General features: G+C 40.5%; 1 protein-coding gene and 1 pseudogene across 2 annotated transcripts in view; one reads left to right on the top strand and one right to left on the bottom strand.

Annotated features, from left to right (window-relative positions):
• Window positions 1-1,533: 1,533 nt before the first annotated feature.
• Window positions 1,534-26,333, top strand: part of LOC145433757 (prefoldin subunit 6-like) — a 134,908-nt gene continuing 110,108 nt past the window's right edge. The window contains exon 1 of the mRNA XM_080310958.1: window positions 1,534-1,539. The gene's annotated coding sequence lies outside the window, so the exon portion shown is untranslated. The remainder of the gene's footprint in view (window positions 1,540-26,333) is intronic.
• The window catches only part of LOC145433747 (phosphatidylcholine translocator ABCB4-like), a 38,399-nt pseudogene continuing 19,380 nt past the window's right edge, over window positions 7,315-26,333 (bottom strand). The window contains exons 4-20 of the transcript XR_013913181.1: window positions 24,547-24,759; window positions 23,347-23,527; window positions 23,083-23,288; window positions 20,399-20,508; window positions 20,026-20,134; window positions 19,535-19,713; window positions 19,246-19,456; window positions 19,023-19,172; window positions 17,458-17,563; window positions 17,253-17,393; window positions 15,699-15,855; window positions 15,438-15,635; window positions 15,068-15,180; window positions 8,838-8,931; window positions 8,622-8,768; window positions 8,357-8,526; window positions 7,315-7,574 (exon numbers count right to left, since the gene is read on the bottom strand). The product of XR_013913181.1 is annotated as a phosphatidylcholine translocator ABCB4-like (transcript). The remainder of the gene's footprint in view (window positions 7,575-8,356; window positions 8,527-8,621; window positions 8,769-8,837; window positions 8,932-15,067; window positions 15,181-15,437; window positions 15,636-15,698; window positions 15,856-17,252; window positions 17,394-17,457; window positions 17,564-19,022; window positions 19,173-19,245; window positions 19,457-19,534; window positions 19,714-20,025; window positions 20,135-20,398; window positions 20,509-23,082; window positions 23,289-23,346; window positions 23,528-24,546; window positions 24,760-26,333) is intronic.

Below are 26,333 nucleotides of genomic sequence, written 5' to 3'. Positions count from 1 at the left end.
TAGGAAATAGCAGTGTGCTGTCATAAAATGCATTGGCCAATTAAATCTGCAGGACAGATGTATAAAGATAGATAACGTAGGGAACTAAATTAGGTACGGAGCTACTACACAACCTTTAAACGAAGGGTGGTATGTATAAAGATAATTACTGCTACCGACTAAAAGTAGTTGGATCCACATATGAATTTATGGGTTTAAAATAGGCCCTAATCGAAAGAAGATAGAGAACCACTGGATTCAAGTTTACCGAAAACTCAGTTATGCTGTTCTACAACAACCCAGGTTTCATCATTATAGATGATTTCAATAACAATATTTGATCTGTTGCTGTTGTACGCTCACCGTAATGTCGAAAGCCGAAATTTGATTAATTTATGAAAATGAGAAAATACATGCCAAAATTCTAAGCACAGAATCGGATTCAGCAACCTTAAATTAGCCCAAATCACCCAATAAAATTTTTGGCGCAAGGTTATAGTTTATGGAACTGACCTAGTAAGTCGTATCCAGCAGTGCCGACAAATGTGTGGAGACTCTTTTGCTCTTCGCCACCACTTCGAATAACATACGTACTCGTGGAGTAGCGTTAAGCTCATCTAACGCAATGGAATGATATCTGAAAGTGTAAATAGCCTACTTAGTAGATGGGGATTTGTGTTTCTGTTGAATTCTAACAGCAGACACGCTACAACTACCAAGTGTGAGCTGGTTTACTGCAGTGTTGGGATGACTCGAGTCATGACTTGACTCGAGTCAGACTCGAGTCAACTTTTTCGAATGACTTGACTTGACTCGAGTCATTTTGCAAAAATGGCTTGACTTGACTTGACTCGGCGCTTCAAAAATGTGGATTGACTCGTACTCGGAGCAAAATTTACGAGTCAATTTCAAGTCATCAAGTAAACGGTGTCGACTAAATCATTGTGCATGTTCGGATTATTCACGATACGCCGTTGTAACTTGTGAGAGCAACCAGTCATTCACTGATTGTACGTTTCACTGATCCTACATTATTACATCACAAATACACTGACCGCATACGAAATGATCACAGCTTGCGTTGTCGTAGTAGCAGATTAATTTAATAGCAACGTATCGCTGTTTATTGGACGGCTCTTTGCTCACATTGCACGGCGCTCACCTTTACCAACCCTCTTGTATGATTTAAATCTAACAAATATATTTTATGAATTTATATCCTCACGGATGTGTATAGATGGCTAGTGTATTGTACGATATCAATTTCTTTCATCTTCTCGAGGCTTCGTATTCGATCCTCAATTTTGGCTGATACTGAGAGAATGTATAGCATGTAGCTCAGAGCTGTCAAACTCAACTGACGTCGCGGATCGAATTCAAATATAGGCCTACAGATCACTTGCGGGCCGCACCAGTCAAATGATTCCAAAATATTAATAACTTTTAACAGACCTAACTCAATATATGCACTTTTTCGCATTCTCGGAATTGGGTGTTAATGTCAGCGATTTTCTCCTGACGATAACTACAATCACAACTCCGCTGTCGGGTTGTTATAATGTGGCCTATGAACATACTCGAAATTTGCTATCTTGAATAAATATTTATTAGTAGTATTTCATACTACAAATTCGAGAAATGTGTTGGATAAAATCACGCAATTTTCAACATATACTCAGAGTTTCTTCGCGGGCCGAATGAAATCATTTGGCGGGTCGTATGTTTGACACCCCTGATGTAGCTATACAGTTACGTACTTGTTTTATTAGCAGTTCTACGTGTGCGTGAGCGATACAACGCATTTTTGCATGTATATTTAACTTCGTTAATTCGTTATTTGATTCAGGATAAATGACCAATTGATCTCTTGAACACAGCTAGTAAAATATAATGAATTAAAATGATCACTCATACTTCGAAAATTCAATTTGACTTGAATTGTGACTTGACTCGTGACTTGACTTGACTTGACTTGACTTGACTCGAGTCACCTCCAAAAAACAAGTGACTTGACTTGACTCGAGTCACCTTTGAAAATCGATTGACTTGACTTGACTCGAGTCAAAATGTGCAATGACTCGAGATGACTCGTGACTCGAAGGTAGTGACTTGATCCCAACACTGGTTTATTGTCAAAGCAGGAATGCGAGATCCTCACACAGCAGCAGAAAACAAGGAATAAACCAGACAGCAGAATAGCTCGTGCACCATAACGAAAAGGGACAATTCTAAAGGTTGCTGTCCAGCACAATCAATCACATTACAACACTTTCAACTGCACACAATTTATACAACATTATTTCTAAGGGGAACGCCATACTTGCGAATAATCTGTAAGGGGTACGCAGTAGAGAAAGGTTGATAACTCCTGAATTATATTATTGGTGGTAGATCACGTGACTTGAAAATAAAAATTGAAGTAAGCATATCCTCCATCTTGTCTTTCGATTGATATAAATGACGGCCATCCATGCATGCAGGACCGTAACTGTCGCACCCTCAACCCGGGGAAAGACGAGCCAGAAGGGGGCCCAAAATTATCTCGTGAATTAACATAAATAATAGAGTAGTCTTTTGGAAATTTATGCAGGATTTTTGAAAAATTTTCTCCCCAAGTATTTTCATTATTGGGTATCCTTCCCTCAAGAAAAAACACGCATGATTTATAGCAATGAGCATTTAGACGTCTGTCATTACCGCACCACGACACACCAATACATATGGAGTTTTAGCCCATGTAACATGCGACTCCGAGAAGGGGCCTTGACCGAAAAGGACTGCCCTTATGCTGACCGAAAACTTTGATATATATACATTGTACATATATTTTTAATTGTCCATAGGCGCCTATATGGCGGGAGTCGAATGCTACTGTCCAGGCAATCTGAAGTCCACAAGACAAATGTCATCCCGCAGAGAAAAATTATTTACCAGTGAAGAAATACCAATTTCAAATCATGTGTGTCATTTATATCATTATTATTTATTAACAAAATCATGTTATGGTTGGTCTTTTGTACCACGAGCCCATTAATTTCATCAATAACACAGGCTAATTTGCTAAATCAATATAGGACAGCGGTTCTCAACCTTTTCACTTCGCGGACCGGTAAAATTTCAAAAAATATTTGAGGGACCGGTGGACCTTCAAAAATTGAAACCAACCAAACATGGTTTGCAAACATGTTTTGCAAGTATGGTACTAGAGCGGATGTTTTCAATCATTGTTTGACTGTGGCTCATTTCCCGGTTTTAAAATGTTTTGTGGCGCTCATCTTAGCGTAGAGCAGGGGTGTCAAACATCCGGCCCGCCGGACGACTTCATCCTGCCCGCGAAGCAATTCTGGGTAGACTGAAAAATTCTGATATTATCCAGCACATTTGTTGCACATGTTGATATTTTTTGCAGGAAATACTTAATACTGCCTCAAGACAGCAAATGTCGAACATGTTAATTGTTCAAAGCTAATAGGCCACATTATAAGCGCCTGACTAGGGCGTTGTGGTTTCGCTTTCTTTAATTCGAGAAGGCAAAAAGCGCACACTGAGTTCAGAGTTTTATGGGGAAATGGACCAAAGAATAGCTATTCACAGAAGCCAAAACACGAACGCGGAACCGTTATATGCAGTTTACATGGAATATATAATAGTTACAGAAAAATATAATTCAAATATCTGCTGTGTCACTTCCTACCCAGTACGTCTTCGGACTTAAGACAAACCATACTTGCGATTGAATAATAATAATACAAATTCCAACGTCAGCGTTTACAGTTAAATATATATCTTCAATTTCTCGCACAGCGCCAGATAGCAAAGTGAAAAGCAAGGGCACGAGGAAACGTTTTGGAATCACTTGACTGTTCGGGCCCGCAGGCGATTTGAAGGCTTGAATCCAGCCCGCGACGGAATTTGAGACCCCTGAGCTAGAGTCATAGTCCCTGCTCAATGCGCGGTAATCACCGGCTCCGATATACTTATTTCTCTAAAATATGCACATATTTCGTACTATCCAAATTAAAATCAAGACCTCTAACGACATAAAATCGCGTAGGGCACGAAGAAAATTTTCATTTCAATAAATCTTGTCCAAAACACGACTAACGAAATAATTTTTCTCCCCCCAATTGAGCGGTTTCGGTGCGGCAATTAGGACCATTGAAGTTCGTATAACTCTTGTGTAGGCCTACATTATGATCTTCCATTGTTCCACACACGCACGAAATACAATCATTTACCTCAGAGGTGGTCAGTAACGAAGTACTTCTACTTTTCGGAAGTACTCAAGTAGTTTTCCTCTACTTTTGGTACTACCTCAAGTAGATCTGATTTTATCTACTTCTACTTATACTTCGTAATATTTTCTGATCTACATACTTACTTTTCGCTATTTTCAGTTAGTCAAGTAGAAGTATTTTCATCCCCCAATACGAAAGATAGCCTGAGGAATTGAGGGGCTGTTTTCACGGAGTACCAACATTTAATATTCATAAAATTCAAGTGAAGCCCAGAAATTTTGTTGCGCTTTGCGCATCACAGTAGTTATGGAGTGATAAATATGGTTTCGCGAAAGTATCAGTGAATATAATTCAGGTACCGGATTGCTTGGTTCCGCTCACACCGCATTGTCGCCCATATCAAATATTTCATCATAATAAATATGGCCCACCATCACTTTTGAAACTACCGTTTCGCAATCTAGCAAATACATATCATATCGTAATCTAGCAGCCCAGGACGTGTCTTGCCAATCCGAAAAATCCGGCTTTTTTGTAACGTTACACCTGTTTTAGCAGATCACCTTTGAAGCATTATGGACAAAAGACATGAAATAGATTTCCGGTTTTTAGAAGTGGTATTTGTATTTCACTTTCAATTCCGAATATCATACCTTGAGTTCTAATTACTTTCATATCTTACGTCTGCAGTGCAGAACATAGCCTACATGTTGAAGCATGAAAGAAAATGTAGTAATGCCTCTATTTTCCGAAAATAAAGCCACATCAAATATAGATTTTACTATCCACAATATTTGGTATTAACGTTTACTAATCGCGCAAAGCGTTGAAACCGCATCCGATACAACTTCTACGTATTGCTCTTCGCCTAAACTTGGGGCCTTATAATATGGGGTAAGGCGCCATGCCATGATATTCTCAAAAACGGGGTCTTCTAGTAAACAAAGGATTAGTATCCCATTTTCATATCAATACTATAATTTGCATCCCGTGATGCGAAAGAATGCTTATTCTGTCGTAAATTGATACCTCCTGGGATGCATCAATACCAATCAAGCTCTCAGTACTCTCCGCATAGCTCAATTTGCAGCTTTTGACAGCCCATGCAAATGATTAAGACTGTTTTTTAAACTACTTACTTACTTGAGTAGATTTAAAGTCAGTCAATTCTACTTCAAGTAGTTTTAGGTTGCTTATGGAAGAAGTACTTCTACTAGTGCTTGAGTCTATTTTTTCGTCGATACTTCGACTTCTACTTGAGTAGCTTTCTTGGCTACTTTGACCACCTCTGTTTAATCCCCACATGCACGAACTCGTACCTATACTGAAGTTGCGATGTCAGAACATTGAATCCAATGATAAAAACAATTCATGCGACTCTTTCATATGTACAATGATTTCAAGGCCAGCAGTTTTTGGTAAATTACGATAAATCCTCAATCCATTACGATTCGTTGCGTTGGTGCCGTATACTTCCACAACAAGTTGATATAATTGATCATAAATCGCAATTATGGTTATTTTTAGGTCACAATAATACGACCTGCCGAAGTAGGCCTGCCGTAAATCTACATCAAATGCAGTTCAGTGCGAGTTTGATGCAAACCCTTTTGAACGGCATATTTCATATGACTCTGCCGGAATACTTGGATACTTCAGCATTAACTTCCATTCATTATATAATCGAAACTTTTCTGTTGCTATTAGCCGTAAGGGTTGTCATGATGGACGTATAGCCGGGGGACAAAAGACGTCATTTCGTACTTCCATTTTCGACTTGTATACTGTGACTCCATACGTGTCACTACATCTTATCAGAGTCGGCTGGAACGCTTGATGTAGCCTACACATAATTCAATAATATGAATATACGCTTTGAGCGAATAACACAGCAAATAGAACTATAAACTCGCCCAACCGCGGACCGGCGGTGGAGAACCACTGGTATAGGATATTCTCAAAAGACATTGTAAATAGTTATGCAGAATCGGTTACGCGTTGAAAGATATTAGTTTCCGTCAATAAGTATTTTAGTTCAGTACATTCGGATGATTTCAATATCTTTTGACGTAGCAGACAGGAGGTCACGAACGAAGTCATTATACCAACGGGTCCGCCCGAATATGTCTAACTATTATTTCTAGGCCCTACATTTTTCAAGACACCTCACTCAGCTCTACCGGTAAATCTGATTACGTGAGCAGAGAAAGGGTAAAAGATTGATAGCAGTATATATGGAATTCTCAATCATATTGACCGATTCAATCGCGATTTAGAAAGTTTCCGCGCTTCGCGCGTTTAGGCGAAACAAGCCGTCCCAGAAAACAGTACAAAAAGTAGAGGAAAAAATGTTAGGCATGGTGGCGGGTCTGGGGGGTGAAGCGGTTTGGGTCTTGCATGATGACGGCTTGGATTTGTCCGACATTTAGGTCACTGCCCATGAGCACACATATGCTCTACATGCAACAAATAGTTTCCAAAAAGGACCGAAGAAAGAAAGAATAACATCGAAGAAGACTGTGACATCGGGCACTAGGTCGAGGGAGATTGCAATTACCAATTTGATTGTCAAAATTCAGTCGGGATTTCGAAAGTTTTCTGTCGCTTCGCGCGACCACGCCACAAATAGGCAGTGATATCTCGATCAATTTAAAACTCGAACTCTTCGAATAGTGTTGAAAAGGCTGGTCCTAAAAGAAAGTCTGGTTTACAATCCTATACGGGAAGCCAAAGATCAAAGTTTTATATTTTGATGTTTTCTGGTGGGGAGGGGGGCTAATGAGGTGATTTTTCTCTCCTGCATACGTCCTACATAAGTAACTACAAATTCGATCCAGAAAACAGACATGGACTTTCAACTATAAACATGTGTATGTGTACTTCTTCCAAAAAAAAAAAAAATTCGAGCGAGTGACCGCGACCTTTGATTTTGACAACCGACTTAATTTTGTGCATCTTGTCATAGCATAAATTTTAGCAATTGATCACTGTTAGATTGTAATACTCTCCTCAATATCTTGCCTATCAAATGTGGAGTCATGGTAGCGTTACCATGCCAAGGTTCTCAATTATATGCCAGAGACAATTGTATACGTAATACTCTCCCGCGACTACTTTTATTCGCAATAGAAAACCAGGCATCGCGCGGTACGAACGTATACGAAATCAATGAACCAAAACAACATTGCGCAGAGGTGTCAGTAGAGACAAACAACATGAAAAAATATTAGCAAAAACAAGGAATTCCGAACGAGACTTGCGCGAGAGGTGACGCGTATACTTGACACTTCGTCGGAATGAATGAGAAGAGATTTCGTAGCCAATTACTCTTCGTGCGTGAGCTGGGCGTTAACGAGGCTGAAAAACCATAACCTCATTATTAGTTGCACATGCGGTGGCGTTATACAGCATAGGGGCATGATGAATAAGCGTACGATTACCGACATCGTTTGATCTAGGATGCTCAACAAACAACCTATCAGATCTGAAGAGTTTTTGAAGCTTGTTATCACCGGGTGCGACTAATTTGTGGTGGTCTGATATCCCGAGAAAATTCTCAATTATAAGTTTTAGGACCATAGTAGTAGCACTTAGTCGCCATTTCTGCAACTATAGCCATCGTCTAACTATTATACTGATGTAGTCTCTATACAACACCGCAAAGGCCGGAATTTACCTTGAAGTAGGTGATTGTTCTTTTACTCTCACAGATTATCACCGAATCACCCTCAAATTTCGTCTGTCAATCCGATACAATGACACGAACGCATGCGGGTCACAATTTTTTCGATGCATATATATATAATACCCGCAATCGCGTCCTGGCACGAGACAGTCGTAAATGCACGAAATAAATTTCCAATTGCTCGGGACAGGCAAACTGTCGTAGAATCTCAGCACGACAAAGACGCTGGCAACTAGCCTTCGCATGAGTTGAATCGAAATGCCAATGAACTGCGAATGAGCGATCGACTCGGTGGTAACACATTAATTCATTAATTGACCATCAATTTTAATAATATTATTGGATGGACAATTTCGTATTCAGAATTATATAAACAATAACAACGACGCGAGATCCTTTTGAGTCTACACTGCGACGTTGTGACTTAAGGTATGCACAATTGCGAGTACTATACCTATAATATACGGTACGCTTCCTGAGAAGTTCGTCGTGCGTACCCGCCTCCACGACTGTGCCGTTGTCCACGACAGCGATGATGTCCGCGTTTTTAACAGTGGACAATCGGTGCGCGATGATAATACTGGTTCGGCCTTCCCGCGCTTTGTCGAGAGCTTCTTGAACAATCTATAACAAACAGGATAATATCAATTTGTGCTTTGATTTCGACATCGAATCAAGAGATTTAGCCGTCAATATTGTACATGTACACGAATGTCCACCTGTTCGCTTTCCGTATCCAGTGCAGATGTCGCTTCGTCCAATAACAATATTCTTGGTCTACGCAGCAATGCCCTAGCGATGGCAATTCTTTGTTTTTGACCCACAGATAGTTGTCCCCCTCTCCTACCCGCCTTCGTGTTGTATCCCTTCAATAGTCCATATCATTATTATGAAGACAAACCTATATATGGCTGCAATGACGTAGCTATACGTACGTCCGGTAGAGACATCACAAAGTCATGGATGTTTGCTTCTTTAGCAACTCGTATCACGTCATCATCCGTGTGCTCGACGGCTTTATCGCCGAGTCTGTAAAAGAAGGACGCACACATTCACTATCTCAGTGCTTTTCAGCCTGTGTGACGGTTCGCACTTTTGCGATTGAAAAAAAATTGCAGCGCGAAAGACGAAGGTGGTGCGAATGAAAATCCGGTTCGAGTGTGAATGAAAATCGTGATTAATTGTTAAATTTTCTGACGAGAATAATTCAAATATACCTAATAGGAAATAGAAAGTCAGCGTAACTTTTGTAGTTGCGACACAATTGTAAAAACTTAATACGACGTACCACTAATCGTAGCTCTCACAAGCCGTAGTGAATTAATATTTTCGCACTATAATTATTACGTAACCAAAAGCCTGGCTTGGAAGCTGGTGTTGGGTAGCAGAGATGAGCATGGATTAGGATTAGGTTTTGAAAAAACAGGATTTGTGAAATTTTTTCGGATTTGGAATAGACAATTTTTTCAGAACGGATTAGGATTTGGATTGGATTTACCTATTTTCTGGGAGATTGAAATGTCGTGTGGCGAATGGCGACAAACTTTATTCAGATCAGTTATTAATGTGCTTATGGTTACTAAGTTATCTTGAATCAAGTGAATCGTTGGTTGTGAAAGAAAATTTTCGAATCCCTCCATTGCATAAATTAGTATTTTTTCTGAATTTCCTGTTGGAATCGGATTAGGATTGGACATGGACTTGAATATGAAAAAGTTATGGATTAGGATTTGGATTTGAACGTTCGGATTTGGATTGGATTAGGACATAGAAATTTCAAATCCGCTCATCTCTGTTGGGTAGGCCTACTGTAGCCAATAAGTGAGACACGAAGAAAATATGGCTTTGTCGTGAGCTTGAGCATTCATGGTCGAAGACTGAAGACCGAAGATGAACTAGTGTATAGTTGACCAACGAGTGAGGCCTATTAGACTCATTTATTTCGAGGCCAGCAACCACTTCTGCGTCGGGCACATGAAGACGTAAAGTTTTGCCAACAAACCACTGATAAAATGCGGTCCCAAAATCATAAGCGGCGACAAGACTTTGGCTAAGAATGACCGATGCTGGATGGCCAAAACTTTCGATATGGATATGCTACGTCGTCGGCACGGAATAGTTCCGTTCTTGCAATCTGAGTAGACAGTAATTACAGTAGTACAACTGCGACACGCAGAGGAATTTAATTCACCATAATTTGAAATCGCGTGCGTCAGACATGTTTTGTAGAGCCGTGTTAGGTATAGAATTGTGGTGTGGTGCGCGTCCTGTATGTCATACATGTCGGTAAAATCGTAGCATGCTACTGTAATATTAAAATTGAACTCCTTTTCATGGGTGAGTCTCGGGTCGCGAGATGCCACAAAAACTCAGATTTTGGTGGTAGTCTGAAAAGCTGCTTTACCGATATTAAACTGTTATGAATTCTCAAGTTAGATTGAGCTAAAGAGAAGAACACACGGTATCGAGATATTAGTTGCTCTTGTTCACTCGCGAGACAGAAACTGGGAAATCGAAGAAAAAAAAACACAACACAAGTTGAAGCAACGGTATCATAAGGTAGCGAGCTTTAATGTGCCTACTCCGCCTTATCGTTTTGGACCTTATTTTCCAAGACATCAGGCAAAAGCCCCAACACAAACATGTGGGTTTCTCACCCGTTCGACAAACTGGACCCTCCGGGACCTTTGTGTCAGCTCTCAAAAACGATTTCTGCCAGCAAGCATTATTCACTTGCGGAAAATACGCTGTATTGTGGATAGGAGTGCAGAACAGATTTTAAGACCTGGCCATCCAAGCACTAGTAGACGTTCCTGGACAAAATCCAACAACTTGTTTGGCCGAGAAGGGTTTTAGTGAAATAGTTGAATCACAACGAGCGAAAAAAGTTGCCTTTTTAATGAGACACTTGATAGCTTAAGCTACATAGTAGCCAATTTGTTGCACATCTGAACAAAATGTTGTAAACATTGTATAACAATTTTCGGTTAGTTTGTGCGAATGAAATTTATTTTACAAAAAAAGTGCGAATGGAGCTCAAAAAGGTTGAAAAGCATTGCACTATCTCACTTTAGCCTCGTTGTCGAATAATTTTCAAGCATATTGGCGCCAAACATAGCAATATGGTGGGAGTGTTAAATCCGAGGCAAGGTCAGTATAGCGTTGCCATCTTTTACGTGAACCGTATGCACAGAGATGGGATAAGTGAAGATTAAGGATAGTGTTAACCAGGGCTGTGGAGTCGGAGTCGGAGTCGGTGGAGTCGGAGTCGGAGTCGGGGTAATTTTCGCTTGATGGAGTCGGAGTCGGAGTCGGAGTCGTGAAAACTATAATAGCTGGAGTCGGAGTCGGAGTCGGAGTCGGTGGGAAAATACTGACATGAGTCGGAGTCGGAGTTTGTGAGAATGACTATGACTTCGACTCCGACTCCGACTCCAACTTCTCTATCATGAAAACATTTGCTTTCAAAGAATTTTCAATAGAATTTTTATGTACCACCAATCACTATTATTATTAACCATACAGATCAGGTGCGGCCAGCCCGTGGCACGCAGGCCAAATTTGGCACACGAGAAGGTTAGGTGTGGCCTGCGAGGTATTTCTCGAAATTATTTATGACATCAGGTACAATTGCAAGGCCAACCAAAATTTGATTAGCATGACTGCGAAATTTGATGATGACTAAAACAACAGTTCTGACGCATTGACGTATCCAGGGGTCAGCCACATTTATCCCAGATCTTCTTATATGACCATGAAGTAGAATATTTCATAGCAGATTTATTTGACTTGAAATTTTTCTCGGTAGGCTACTTCGCATGATTCATTGTCACTAGATTTCTTGCATTCAGTATTTGAGCCCCCTTCTGAAAATTATTAATACATATTATTCACAGAATTGAGTCTAACTATATTCGCAATTAGGAGATACGGCTTCGCTTGTGCACTCGCAGCGAGATCGTCGACAAAACATTTGCACAAAATGATAGAGGCATGTTCACTGATACCGTCGATTTTGCTATGTCTAAACGTCGAATAATCCTGTCCTAGCCAAATGAGCCCAAGTGGTATACAGTACAGATGCGACCCCCAATGTATGTTACCGACATATTTATTGATATAGCTATAGCCTAATTCAGTCGTTATCTTGCAAAAAAATTTCGCGCTTCGCGCAACCAGGGCCTGACTGCGCACTGCACGGTTGCATGACATATTGTTATCAATTTTAGAGCGTATTAATATAAGTCTTGTTTGCAATGTTACCTAATTCAGTTCGCTCCTATCGATGACTAAGAAAAGGTTATCAACATTCCAGTTGCCCGCGCAATGGTTCGTAAATCTCAGGTGTCCCTTTCGCCGAAAAAGTTGCCCACCCCTGATATAGATTAGACATTACTTGCAAATTACAACTCAGTTGCAGATGGGAAGAAAATCGCAAGATGCGTTTTCGCGATGCATTCAAAATTGATGCAATTTTTGGAATTATATCATGATACTGTGACAGAGAAAATGCATCGGCTGGTTTCGTAAAATTGTGAAAATGGTGTAAATATGACCAAACGATGCTTCCCACTTGACAAAATTAAAAATATTTGTAGTGTAGCTTAGCTGTTTGGGTCGAACAAATGATTAAGAAAGACTGCTAGTCCCAATCCTTGAATACTTTGATTAAGTACATGTAGACTAGACATAGGCTATGGTCTTTGACTACTTAACTAAATTCCATTTATGACCAATGTCTATTATTAGTAGTAAGAGTGTTTGTGCTTGTAATCAGGATAGATAGTGTGCAATGAGTAAGTTCAATTTCTTTATTAGTTGCCGAGTCATACACAAGAGCTACACTTGGATTTTTTATCTACATTTTTATTATATAGGATTGGATATCTGCCATATTTGAATTATTCATACATTTCAGGATACTAGAGAGTCCATGTTATAAAAACATGAATAAGGAAGGATATTTAGCAAATCTGTATTTCCTGTTAATTGCATAGTGGATAATTCGAGCTGTGCCACAATGAAACAATTTAGCATGCCACAGTTAATCATATGTTTGCATATGTTTAATGGTTGTATGATAGTCTTTCAACCGACAATGTGGCATATAATTTTCGAAGTAAATTGGTAATAATGCTGGAGTCGGAGTCGGGAGTCGGAGTCGGAGTCGGTACGTTTAAAGACCCAGGAGTCGGAGTCGGAGTCGGAGTCGGTACATTTAAAGACTCAGGAGTCGGAGTCGGAGTCGGAGTCGGTATATTGAAAATGTGTGGAGTCGGAGTCGGAGCCGGAGTCGGTGGTAAAATTTACCGACTCCACAGCCCTGGTGTTAACCCCTGAAAGGTTCTGGTTCGTGTGAACGTGAACCCTTTCGAAAGGCTCTATGTGAACGTGAACACGAGACTATGACGTCACGTGACGTCATATTGCTAAACTCTACATTTCTGTGTAAAGTAATACACAATTGAATAGTATATTTAATATTTATATTGAATGAACCCGAATATTTTCGGCTGACAGTCGTCGTCGACAGGGGTTATCAGCAACTAGTAGAGAATTGGAAAAAACATTGCATATCAACAATAGCACCACCACCACTCGTCATATTTTCTGATGCGATTGTTGATCTACAATGTTTTTCCGATTCTCTACTAGTTGTTGACGATTAACCTGACCAGTCTCAGCCGAAAATATTCGGGTTCATTCCAATAATATATATATCATTCCAATATATCAAATGTATATTGAAGTTCTGTACCTCCAAGAAGCTTTTTAAAGTAGTATATTTACCTCTAGCGATGACTCTGGCCACATTATGCCATAGTGCCGAAGTATAAGTATCGTCATCAGATATATCAAATGATATTTTCGAATGCTATCATAAGTCCATAAAATCAATATTTTACTACTCTTCGTCATCAATTTCGGCGAGGACTTGCAAGGGAATATATATAAGCTTACTATAGGCTGGACAGGACAATATTCATAAGGCGTCTAACCTTCGCTACATTGATATTGATCAGAGTGCAACCGCTTTCTGTACTTGCAACAGATACTACCCCATAAACAAGTTATACAGTAGACAACACCCCAATAGGATGGATTTGGTTTTTATGATACAATAAACATGAATATGGATCCTGTACGCCTGCTATGTTTTTTACATGGGAAATCGATGGATTTTTTATAGCAAATGTCTATCATTGATCCATAGTTGTTATTGTTGGGTCAAGTTCTTGTTGCGTCGAGTTCACAGCAGAGAGACACTAGAATATTAACAAACGGAAAACTGAATATTTCTAGCCAACTTTTCTTACAAAGCAAATATAATTTTGGAGAAAAGCAAGGTGCATGATCGTTTAGTGCAGAATTTATTTTCATACTGACACCGCCATGCAGAGGTCCGAACTTTAAATGGAAATAATTTAAGTCAAGGATTGTATAACGGCGTGAAAAATTGTAATACGTGAAAACTGGTTCACAGTGTAAAACGTCCCAAGGTTCGTTTGCGAACGCGAACCTCCAAATTTCGAAGGTTCACAAAGCGAACGTAAACGTAAGCCTCACGTTCACACCATCGCTATTGAAAATGTCTCGCACAAACCAGTGATTTGGTCGCAACCTAACCGAAACATAAACAAATGCAATCAGTTCCTATTGAGGAGTCAGAACCGGCTGTTTTTGAAGACGATGCCATCAAGGTACCATCCATGATCGGATACAAATCAGCATGAATTGTTAGTGCGGGATATTTCCGAGCATTTCCACGCCGCATGTCTCACGTCAATTATCCAGAGGTGGTCAAAGTAGTCACCGTCGCTACTCAAGTAGAAGTAGAAGTAACGCCGGAATTTCTACTCAAGTAGAAGTAGGAGTGGTGGTTCACAAGGTAGTAAGTAAGTAGGTATTTTACGCTTATTTTTGCATAGAAAACTGAAAACTGTCAAGTAGAAGTAGAAGAAGTGTAAAATCATAATTACTTGAAAAGTAGTGTGAGTAGGCAAAATCTACTTCAAGTACTTCAAAAAGTAATGGTACGTCGTTACTGAGCACCACTGCAATTATCGCACCGAGTCCTGCAAATTTCGGTATTATGACAACAATCAAATCGACCCGTTACTCCGTATAAACACGCCTTCTACAATTCCCCTTTTCTAGCGCTTACAAGATATTCTCCTTGAGGCTCAGATCGAAAAGAACAGGCATTTGACTGACGACGCCCATTTGTTGCCGCATCCACGACACGTTCAGCGATTTCACGTCCGTTTTATCAATGGTCTGGAAACAAGGAATTCTGCGATAAAATCGGGGAATATAAACGTAACGAACGGAATGAAATAAGCTACAATACAGAATCATATCCGATCGCAATTGTTAATTTGTTAGCCCTACATTGAGGACATATAGTAATAATAATTTGGAATATGTCCAGCAGCTAAAATGCACAAAATTGTTGATATCGCATAACATCACTTATGGTTATACAGTTGTATCACAACCGTATACATATGCATACAATATTATTCATATAGTACCACTTTGCCTTCCTTCGCATCATAAAACCTTTCGATGAGTTGTATGGACGCTGATTTTCCGCACCCAGACTGTCCTACCAAGGCCAACGTTGAGCCAGTAGGCACTTCGAAGTCGCACCCTTTCAAGACTATGGAATCCCGGCGCGTAGGGTAGGAAAATTTGACTTTATCGAATTCCACCGATCCTTTGCAGCCGGCCTGGCAAAACGGAATCGAATAGATGTCAAATCCCACCATTTTAGGATTTTCTTGGTGTCTCACCGGTTTCAGGCCTTCATCGCTGTACGCGTTGATTACTGGTTTACTGTCGATGAGAGCGAGCATTCTGGTAGCAGAGACTTGTGCTGCGGCGATATCCGGCGCGAATGAACTATTATTGCACATGGCCACCGCGCCAAAGATGATGGCCGTCAACACGCTGTTGAAAAACATGAATAACCGCATCTGGATAGCACACGTACATGAAACAACACGATTTCTAGTTAATGCAGTATATTCTGCTCTTGTGATAATTCACATTTAGTAAAGGCATATTCACCGCGCAGGGGTGTTAAACTTAACTTGCTTCGCCGGCCGGATTCAAACCTTCGGGTCGCTCGCGGGCCGGACCAGTCAAATGATTCGATACGTTACCTCAAAATCCACGCCCTGGTTTTCATTTCAATGCTTTACGATCAAGTTTTACATTATACTATATTAAGGGCCATGGTGATGCTATTTTAGCTCGGCCTTTATTCGCAAGCAACGGAATCGAAAAATTACGACGATTGCCCTGTTGCATGCGATTATCAACCGCTGAAACGGTGTCTTCAGCGACGATCTACGTTTGTATACACGTTGGCATATTTCTATGCACACTTTAGTTTAGACGTAATCTTGCGATATAGCTGTGCATTGGGCGAGAGGAATACAAGAGATTTACCTGTATTGCGGACGTTGAAATTCAGTTCGTAATCATTAAATCGCAATTTGGGTTTATCTGGAGGCTGCCGGCATATTTTGAGTCAGAGGTGATATAGCAGTGCGACTACCGATATTTGATTCTATTTTTCTGTAACCATTATAAGGATTTCGCACGTTTTCACTGCTGTGAATAAATACTGTATCGACCATTTTTCTATGAAACTCTGAACTCGGTGTGCACTGTTTTGCCTTCTCGGAATCGAGTGTCCATGCCACCGATCTGCGTCCAATGCTAACTAGACAGAAACCACAACACCGTGGCCATACGGTTGTAATGTGACTTAAATGAAGATACATAAAATTTATCATGGAAGTATTTCTTACAAAAATCTCAGCATCAGTTGGAAATATGCTGGATAATACAACCATTTTTCAATCGACTGAGAATTGCTTCGCGGGCCGGATGTTTGACACCCCCTAGTATTACGCTATAGTGACTAATCGTGCCGGAGTCAGAATGAATATACATTAGGCAACAATGTCCGGAAAATTTGGCGGCGGGATAATGTAACATAGCAAAGCAAAAAAAAAATTGATTTGAAAATGTGATAGTGACAGTTTTCCATTGTTTCCTTATCCGGTTCACATGAAATCAGACATTCTGATCCCGCCTGTAACCGAAGTTGCTAGTCGACATTTGGTCCTAACTCTAATTTGAAGGTGAATTCGGTGAGTGGTGGTTAGTGGTTATAAACAAAACCCGAGATTAAAATTTATTTTATGCTTGTGATACTTTACAGAGTATATAAGCGCAAAAGTGAATGTACAAATAAATAACTCGGGAACGTATACTGGGCAAATGGACATCATTAGATTTAATCATCAAACCGACAATCATCAACCGACGCTTACATGAAGATATCTTGGAAGCCTACGACTTGAAACTCCACCAGGTACAGGCCCAAACGCAAGACGCAGGCGTACGCAAAGTAGATCACGCATTGTGAAAACCCGTAACTGAGTCCGATGAAGACGGCCCTCTTGCTCGCGTTTCTGCGGTGAAAGTAAGGGCGTTTATCCTAGAGCTATTCAAACGCATCACCATCTAGTTACGTACTGTGTGGTAACTCTGAGATTTTCCCGGTACATTGAAAATATCGTTTCTTCTTTGCTCAACGAAGCGATAGTTCTTATGTTGATGACAGCTTCGGTAGCGATTTTGCCTGTGCGCACAAGACATTAATTTAATCAGATTCGCGTACATACTAACTAATGCAACGGGAGTAATCCAGAGTATTTTTGTGATGTTAACAGATAGTATTTACAAACCGTGGCGCTGAGGTGATAAGCGCCATTAGACTTCTGCGATACTAAAAATAACAAGACTGGTCCGTCAAACGCGATAACAATAGGCTAAATACGCGCTGGGCGCTGAAGCGCCAATTTCTACGTCGACGCTAGGGAATATTAAATAAGATTCTATTTCGTGCTCCGCAGGGACGAATACGAGTAACGCACCCTGATCGAAAACTGCGTTCACGTGTTCCTTAGAGTCTACTGACCCATGTGCAACTGTTGTTCACATGGAACTCTTCTCCACTTCGACCTTCAAAGCCCTCAATTGAATATTTTCTACTGCCACCAAAGGCGACTGACTTGGTCCTTAGGGGAGACCCGGTATACCCGCTTTGATGACCCCTGGTATACAAACCCTCCTATGTAGATATGGGACATGATCACATTCATCAACTTATCCTACCATATTTTGCGGCACCAATGCCGGACGCTCTTCAGCGCCCACTAGCGGATTTCAAAAAGAGGTATGAACACATTGTCGATCAATATGACGTCACACCAGCATAGCCTTGTCTAACGACTAGAGGTGGTCACGATCCGGTTCAGGAGTATCTGGTTGCGTGTTGTATGTTTTAACCAGGGCTGAAGCCACATTTGTTCATCCCCTTCCCGTCTCGATGAACACTGATCTTGGGCCAACCGTAGGGTAATCGGTGCAACTTCTGGGGACTTACTATATGAATCTGGTCGGTAAATGATTTGAATGAATTATATCAATAATATTAGTTATTCCATACATTACTATATAATTTTATAAAGGTGAACTACCCCCAGGTTTAGAACCACCATCGTTGAATAAGCATCCAAACGGCCTAAACTACCTCTATGAATATACCGTTATTTTGTAATTGGGATTACAATCAGACTTATTTTTGGAAATGAATGTTATTTCTATTTCATTTTGATTGCAGTTTTTGCGAGGGTGGTAGTCCCCATAATAAAACCTATATATGTGCTCCTAAATCGCGCGCAGCGCGGAGAAAAATTTCTTTTAGCATAAATCGGCCAAAAAATAATATTGTTTAGGTCGATTTACGAAAAAATGATGGGTTTACTTCAAGCCTTCAAAATTCCGGACATTTAGGCATATTTTAGAAATTCCTCTCGGACGCAGTTTTTTCAGTGAAATTCCGGACATGTCCGGGAAATTCCGGACGTATGGCAACCCTATCCAAGATGTGTATCCTATCTGCATCGGCAGAAAATACAACATTGTGATAGTGAGCTATAACTACATAATGTCGCTTCATTGAGGCCTAACAATTCATTTTAGGAGCATCAAGCATCATACAGCTGGTCAATGCAACAGAGAAAGAAATGACTTACTAGCTTCCTCGTAAGAAGACTTTTCTTGTTCCGTCTGTCCCACCAAGAGAGTCATCGTCAGAAAGCCGTTAATCGCGAGTAACGGTAGAAACGCAAGTGTACACAGCGTTAGTTCCCAACTGTACGAGAAGGATATTCCTAGCGTAACACCTTCCAGGAATAACGTTACGTGGATGAGTAAAACGAATTATTCAACAAGACTAACACTTCCCACCGCGCTTACCGAGAGCGCTAAAATTTTTCATTAGCTTGCCTATCAGCACGCCGGTACATCCTTGCACCCCAGCAGAGTCCGTAGCCAATCTACTGCACAAAGCACCAGTGCTATGCCTGTGATGGTCAAAGTAAGTCATGTCCTGTCGAAGCATGGCCCTGAACGACATTTGCCTCATGCGGGTCGTTAGTTCCATTCCCGATTTCGAGAACAAGGCAGCCTAATGAAATACATTCGTATGTCAAGTTTCAAGATCCCACAACTAGTATTTTAAAACAAGGATTCTGCTACAACCTACCTCCAAAATGTTACTGAACAATGCTATCACTCCCAAGACAACAAACAGTCCCGCATACAGGCTGGCCAATCGGCTCTGTTCGGCCGGGTCACCCTCCGTGAAGATAGTAAAAATGGAGGTGAACAAAATCCAACTGAGAGGGTCGACGGAGCCGGCCACAGCGGCAAAAAGGCATCCAACTAAAATGTATTCATGTAATCGCTTTTTATTCAAAATCATTAAAAACTATCATAAGTTCCACCATAGTTGTCAGATGTCACCAAGTCATAAAGTTACGAGTCACAAGCCATTCTCTGATTCTCAACTTTTGAGTCTAGTCAATTCGAGTCACTTTCATTTTGTCATCGAGTCAAGACCGAAATATTAGAGGTCGACTTAAAGTCACAGTCCTAAGCCACGATTCATCCATTCATATTCAAGAAAATGACTCGAGTCAAATCATATATTCACCAAATGTGACTCACAACGACGCTAGTTTCCATTTTACTTACATACGATATAGACAGCTTCCGGTTTATTCAGCGCTAGTATCCGTTTGAAAGGAGCATCCGGAAGGTTTTTTATCTCGTCCTCCTCCTCGTCCTCATAGTCCGCATCACCCTAGACGAAATATTACCGAATGTCATTTGACTGAGTGTGTCCAATGAAGACCTTGATGTCTAGAGTAGATAAAAACTATATTGAACGTCTAACGCGGAATTGAAATCGCTATAGGAATTTGAAGCCGTCAGCGATCAAAATATTTCAGTTGTACCACCTAGAGGATATTGGAATAAAAATCGATAATTTAGGATTGTCTTCGTAATATTCATTTGGATATTAATATCGTGCTGGTTGTAAGTCCTTTAGCATGAGTCTTGTCACCATATTACGGCCGCCGAATTCATTTAATGTCGAAGATTTCGGATCTCGCGATCTTCTTTTGGTGGAGCTGCTCTGGACGAAATGTGACGACAGCCCGTAGGTTTTCTTTTCTGAAATAAGATAGGAATAAGTTTTTCACCATATGCAAAAGCCCATATTTGGCCCATACACTTACACAGGACCAATACGATATAGTTATAACTAGGGCAAGTTTTTGCAACTTTTGCAACTTTTTTTACAGCTTCCCACAGCTTCGTATATACTGAAAATCTATGTACTATGATGTTTTAAGCTGTTTGGAGGGATTTTATAGTGCAACTTTTTGCAGTTTTTCTCTGTTTTTCATAGCCATTTTTTACTGCAAGTTAAATCAAATATTGCGTAAAAATGTAAAGGAGTGATTTAAAAATATGCTATAAACTATTTCTAGTAAGGTTCTACTCTCTTCGATTTGCATAAAAAAAAACTATATGAATGGTTAGCTGCATATCACTGTTATCTATGACACAATGGAGAGAAGTTCAACTTCCCCTGCAAAGCATGACGGTGCTCGAATAAAATGTAAATAGATTGCTTTATTTATTCTGTTGTTTAAATTTGAAATAGTTTCCCATTTCACGAACGCCCAGGCGAGACCGCCGAAAATTACATTTTTACCGAGTCCCCCTTTTCAGGCTATTGATTTTATTAAAGTCACCAAGAGTGAGTTCTTCTGTAATGCCTTGGGTCAAGTTTGCAGACCTAGGAGGTTCGGGGTGTGATATTCTACATGTTTTAGGGGGAGGTGGTTATCGCTATGCTGTTTGGCTTTGGGGGGAGGAATTATTCCCGCATTGCGTAATTTTCTTGCTGTGTGCCGGAAAGAAATGTAATTTTTGTCGATTTCGTCAGACCATCAAATGGCGAAGTAACAAATTTGACATCTCTGCAGGAACTAGGTTATACAACAACAAAAATTATAAATGCAACTTTTTACTGCAACTTTTGTTAAAATTAAATGCAACTTTCTCGCGATTTTAGAGCAACAAAAACATTCCCTAGTTATAACATGTGTGCATCCATTCCAGATTTCAAACAATATCAATATCGGCCTAGAATATTTCGTAACATATAGTTCTAGTACAGTGGTTCCCAACCTGTGGTACGCGTACCACCAGTGGTACGCGAAGGTCTTCCAGGTGGTACGCGAGTGGATTCTGTTTTTTTTTTTCAACCAAAGTGAGTTATTAGTTCAGGTGGCGTTGATTTTGAGTTTTTTGTAGCATCGCCTCCTCGTATTCGACGCTAGCTTCTCACGCTATTCCCCAGCTGGTAATTTTCCCTTCTACGTGAAAGTGCGAGCAAGGATTTTCATCCCTGATAACTATCAAGTCGAAGAAACGAAACCGACTTGTTGCGCCCATGCATGACTTTGGATACGCTGTGAGCAAACGTATGCCACGCATCGTCCAGCTAGTGCAGGGGTGGCTAACCCGTGGCCCGCGCCGCGGGTCAAATGTAGCCCGCGAGATGATTCCCGAAATTAGTTATAATATCAAATAACAAATTTCTCAGGTAATTTACTGTGAACTTCCAAGACCAACCAAAAACTTGATTAGTCTGACCCCAAAATCTGGGAAGTTGATGACTTAAACACCAGTTCCGACGCATTGGCGTAGCCAGGAGCCAGCAAAATTTTTCGTACATCTCCCAATATGACCACAAAGTACAATATTTCGTTGTAGATTTATTTGGCTTGATATTTTTCTTAACACTTCGCGCGATTTATTGTCACTCAATTTCTTGCTTTTTGTAGTCCTTCCTGAATATAAAAATACGCCCAATCTACTTAATTGACTATATTGGCAATTATGAGAGAGCGTGCCGTCCAACATCCGTCTTCGCGTCTGCACTCGCAGAGATGATGATGTAGATGAAGTTGATCGGCGATGAAACGTTGGCACAAAATGATAAACGCATGTTCACCGAAATCGTCGATATTATTATGTCCGAATAATCCTGTGTTCGCCAAGTGAGTCCAGTGGTAGACAGAGGTGATCCGCAATATATGCGCGTGACATTAGTATTGGACGAACTCACTCACCAACTTTGAAAAATTTTCGCGCATGGCGCGGTCACGTCACGAGAGCACTATGCACACTGACTTTTCATGGCATAATTGTTATCGATATAATTCTTGTTTTTATCATTACCCATAATCCGGTTCGCTCCTATCGGGTGGCTAAAAAAGGTCATCAACATTCAAGTGGTCTGACAATGGTTCGCATGATCTCATGTGGCCCTTTGGTCGAAAAGGTTGACCGCCCCTGAGCTAGTGGAAAATAAACAAATGCAGCCATCGCATTAAATAAATTGACTTCTGTTGTTCGTTGTTAATTCATTTTGTTGTTCTTGTTGTGACTGGTGGTGAAAAAACAATTCCATGCATCTCATCAGCCCTGACTGATAATGCCTAGTTTGATAGAATTTGTTATTACACCTCGCATAGGTCAAATACATGCTTATGACGTCATATAGATGGTGGGAACATTTTTGACCGCCTTCGGCGCGCGAAACTTGTAGGTGGTACGCCAGCACTGCATAAAACATAGAAATGGTAGGTGGGTGGAAAAAGGTTGGGAACCACTGTTCTAGTAGAATAGCTTGGGGGATTAAAATATTCGATACGTGCCGTCGCAACTGACCACTAGAGCCTTTTTCTTGTTCCAGATGCGATTCCCCCACTTTGACAGTCTGCATGTTAACCAAGTTCGCGTACACTCCATTCACCAGTTTCAACAGGACCTCGTGGGTTCCTTCCTCCACCACCTTTCCCTCGTGGAAAGCCACGATTTTGTCGGCGCGTTTCGGATCGTCGACAGTCTGTGTGCGATCACCACTGTCGTGCGCCCTAATATTCGAATTGCTTCATCATATATTTTACAGATTGCCACCACAAAATTAATTACCGTCCGAGGCTTTATCTAAAGCGGCCTGTACGACGGATTCGCTCTCCGTGTCTAACGCAGAAGTTGCTTCGTCGAGCAACAGAATGCTAGGGTCGCGTACGATTACTCTGGCTATCGCAATGCGCTGTTTTTGTCCGCCGCTCAGCTGGCCCCCGCTTTCCCCGACAAGAGTGTCGAACTTCTGCAGAAATTGACTTCGATTCAAGTGCGCGGCGTTGTGTGATTCGTTTCTCCTATATAATTGGCTTCGTACTAGATCAGCGATTCGAGAACCGGCGTCAATTTAAATGCCGAAATGTACCGGGATTTTGTAATAACGCGTCCAATATTTTTGTTAAATTTTTCTCCGTAAGTGCGGAGTCACTTATTTCCTACTGCAGCTTTCTGGTTCGCGTCACACAATTATTTCTGGTTTCTATATGTGGATATGCTTAGTGGGGATGTCGTTGGCGATTGAGTTGAGTTTATTGTTAATGTGCAGTTATTGCATAATGCGCGATAAGGCTTCATTTTCGCGCCCTAGGGAAATCGCATGAAATATACCTTTTTACTGACTTAACATTCTCTTGGTAGAAAGTTGTAAATCCCTTATTGTTGCCAAATTTCTGTACATTCTCATGTCCGTTGCCCATGGCGATTTTAAACTTATGCACGTGAAGAGAAGGTCCTTGCCGATTGTAGTGGCGATGATAGTTCTGTAGCTGTACGTACACTAATTTATATAGAAATACGGCAACCTCCGAAAAATTCGAAATCATTGCAAAGAAACGACATGTACCGTAAATACTGATTGAACAAGCAGTTGGACGGGTTGTTTATGGTATTCATGTTGTTTTGTCGACTACTATGATCATTTAACTTTTTAAAACCGAGCCAATTTTCTTCATTTTTATTCCGTAGACGACGACTTGTGGCGCGGCCCACTTCTAGGCTTTTATATGACACCGCTTGCACGGATGAGATTGCAAGGAACCTAGCCGCACTTAAGTAGGAATTCTGGAGTCGACCTCGGTCGGACTCGAACCCGCAACGCATTGGTGTTGCAGCTGTGGATTATACCAATACGCTATATCGCCACCCCCAATTAGACGGTTTGAAAGCAGATACACAAAATGTATCATGAGTAACAGGCGGCGTCTAGCTAGGGCGTAAATTCGACAGTGAGTGGTTAGTGACGGTTTTGCGATATATATCGAATACCTTGGGTAGTTCGACGATAAAATCATAGGCGTTCGCTTTTTTCGCGGCACTGATTATGTCGTTCTCGTTGACACCGTCGCGGCCCCATCTAATGTTCTCTCCGATGGTCGTGTGAAAAAGAATGGGTTCTTGGGCAACCACGCCGATTTGGTCGCGAAGCCATTTGACGCTCAAGTCCTTCACGTTTTTGCCGTCCATCAAGACGGCGCCTTTCTGAATTCGAATAGACAAAGATCGCAAACATGTTCGCGCACCATCAATATGCATCTTTGAGACTACCAGACCATACTAGTCATAGATCACAAATCAAATTAAAAACATGTAGCGCGACACTTCGCGTTGTAAAGCGATAACATCTAGTCAGGCAAACATAATCGGTATTTTCGGCTGTAGGCATATATCCCATGACTTTTATTGCTGTATGATTACACTGGTCAACAAAATGAAACAAAAAAATTTGGCGGAACATCTGAGAGCCGTTTCTGAGGTTTTCGCGGTAGCTGATTGTGAATATCACATTATAGTTTCGCCAGATTGGCTCTTGGTCAGAAGATATTTATACCCCTAAAAATCCTAAAATTACTGTATTCACCCTTGAATATTTCACTTGGTAGGAAGAAAATCCTTGTTTTTTTTTTAAATTTTATACTGCTCATAATTAGACGATTGACTATGGAGAACCCTCATGTCGTTCTCAGTCATTCTATCAATATTAACATGACCTGATGCGAAATAGGCTACTTGTTTGTCAAAAAAGCAGTTTGTCAAGCCTAACAATTGTACTTTTGCAGAACGGAAATACACATCCTGTGTCAATTGATCATTCTACCAAGATTAAAAAGGAGTATAAAGCTATAAAATTAGTCCTTGAAAAGCTCAACTACAATACTGATATGCGTCTCATTTCTTTTGTCTTGTAAATAGACAACAAATTCAAAAAATCACTCTCCTAACCACAAATTCAAAGTTTGGAATGAACTATATTGATTAGTGGAAGTTTCTAAGTGAGAGTGATAAGGAAATATCAATTAGAACCCGGGAACAAAAATCGTGTTACACGATGTAATTTCCCGCTGAGTCAACAAAGTGGGTATACCAAGAGTATCCTATCAAACGAGAAGCTTGAATCTTGTATCTTTGATAGATTTCAGATTCGAATACGGATGAAAGATTCCATGCGCAATTTCATATTAGGATGGAGTTCACTGCATTGAATTTCTCCTAAGGGGTAGTAAATAAAACTTTTTAGATAAATACAAAGCACCCAACTAAACCGTTGGTCCGAAAATTCGTATCTGCATATGGAAACTTGGAACAAACACGAGCACGAAAGTTCACTTCCTGTTCAGTCATCTTGGTATATTTCCTGATAATCTTGTTGATTAGCAGGGGAAGAGGTACCACCAAGACATCAAAACAACAAAAGAAAGATATCAGGGCGGGTGAGATGAACATATTATGGCAGACCATTGCTGGAACCTTACGAGAAACTGCACTAAATTGCTTACAGGCGAAAAACGTACAAATAACAATTGTGCTTTAAAATAAATCAATAAAATTATATTCCAACTGTTCATTTCAAATTCACAATAGGTGGTTGGCGTAAAACTGATTGAATTAATGCCACGATATTTGAGTATCTAGGTAAAAACTTATATACATGACTGGGTTTTATTTATGGACATGATATCCGTGAAATTCTATAACTATGATAAGTCTAATACACCTAGATATAGGGCTGTTGCTGTATTTTGATGTAAAAGAGTCTTCTGTGTGTAAAAATAACA

The sequence above is a fragment of the Botryllus schlosseri genome, chromosome 2, assembly GCF_051294905.1.
Source record: "Botryllus schlosseri isolate E-star chromosome 2, Bs_hap1, whole genome shotgun sequence".
Lineage (NCBI taxonomy): Eukaryota > Metazoa > Chordata > Ascidiacea > Stolidobranchia > Styelidae > Botryllus > Botryllus schlosseri.
This window is presented reverse-complemented; position numbering and strand designations above follow the sequence as displayed.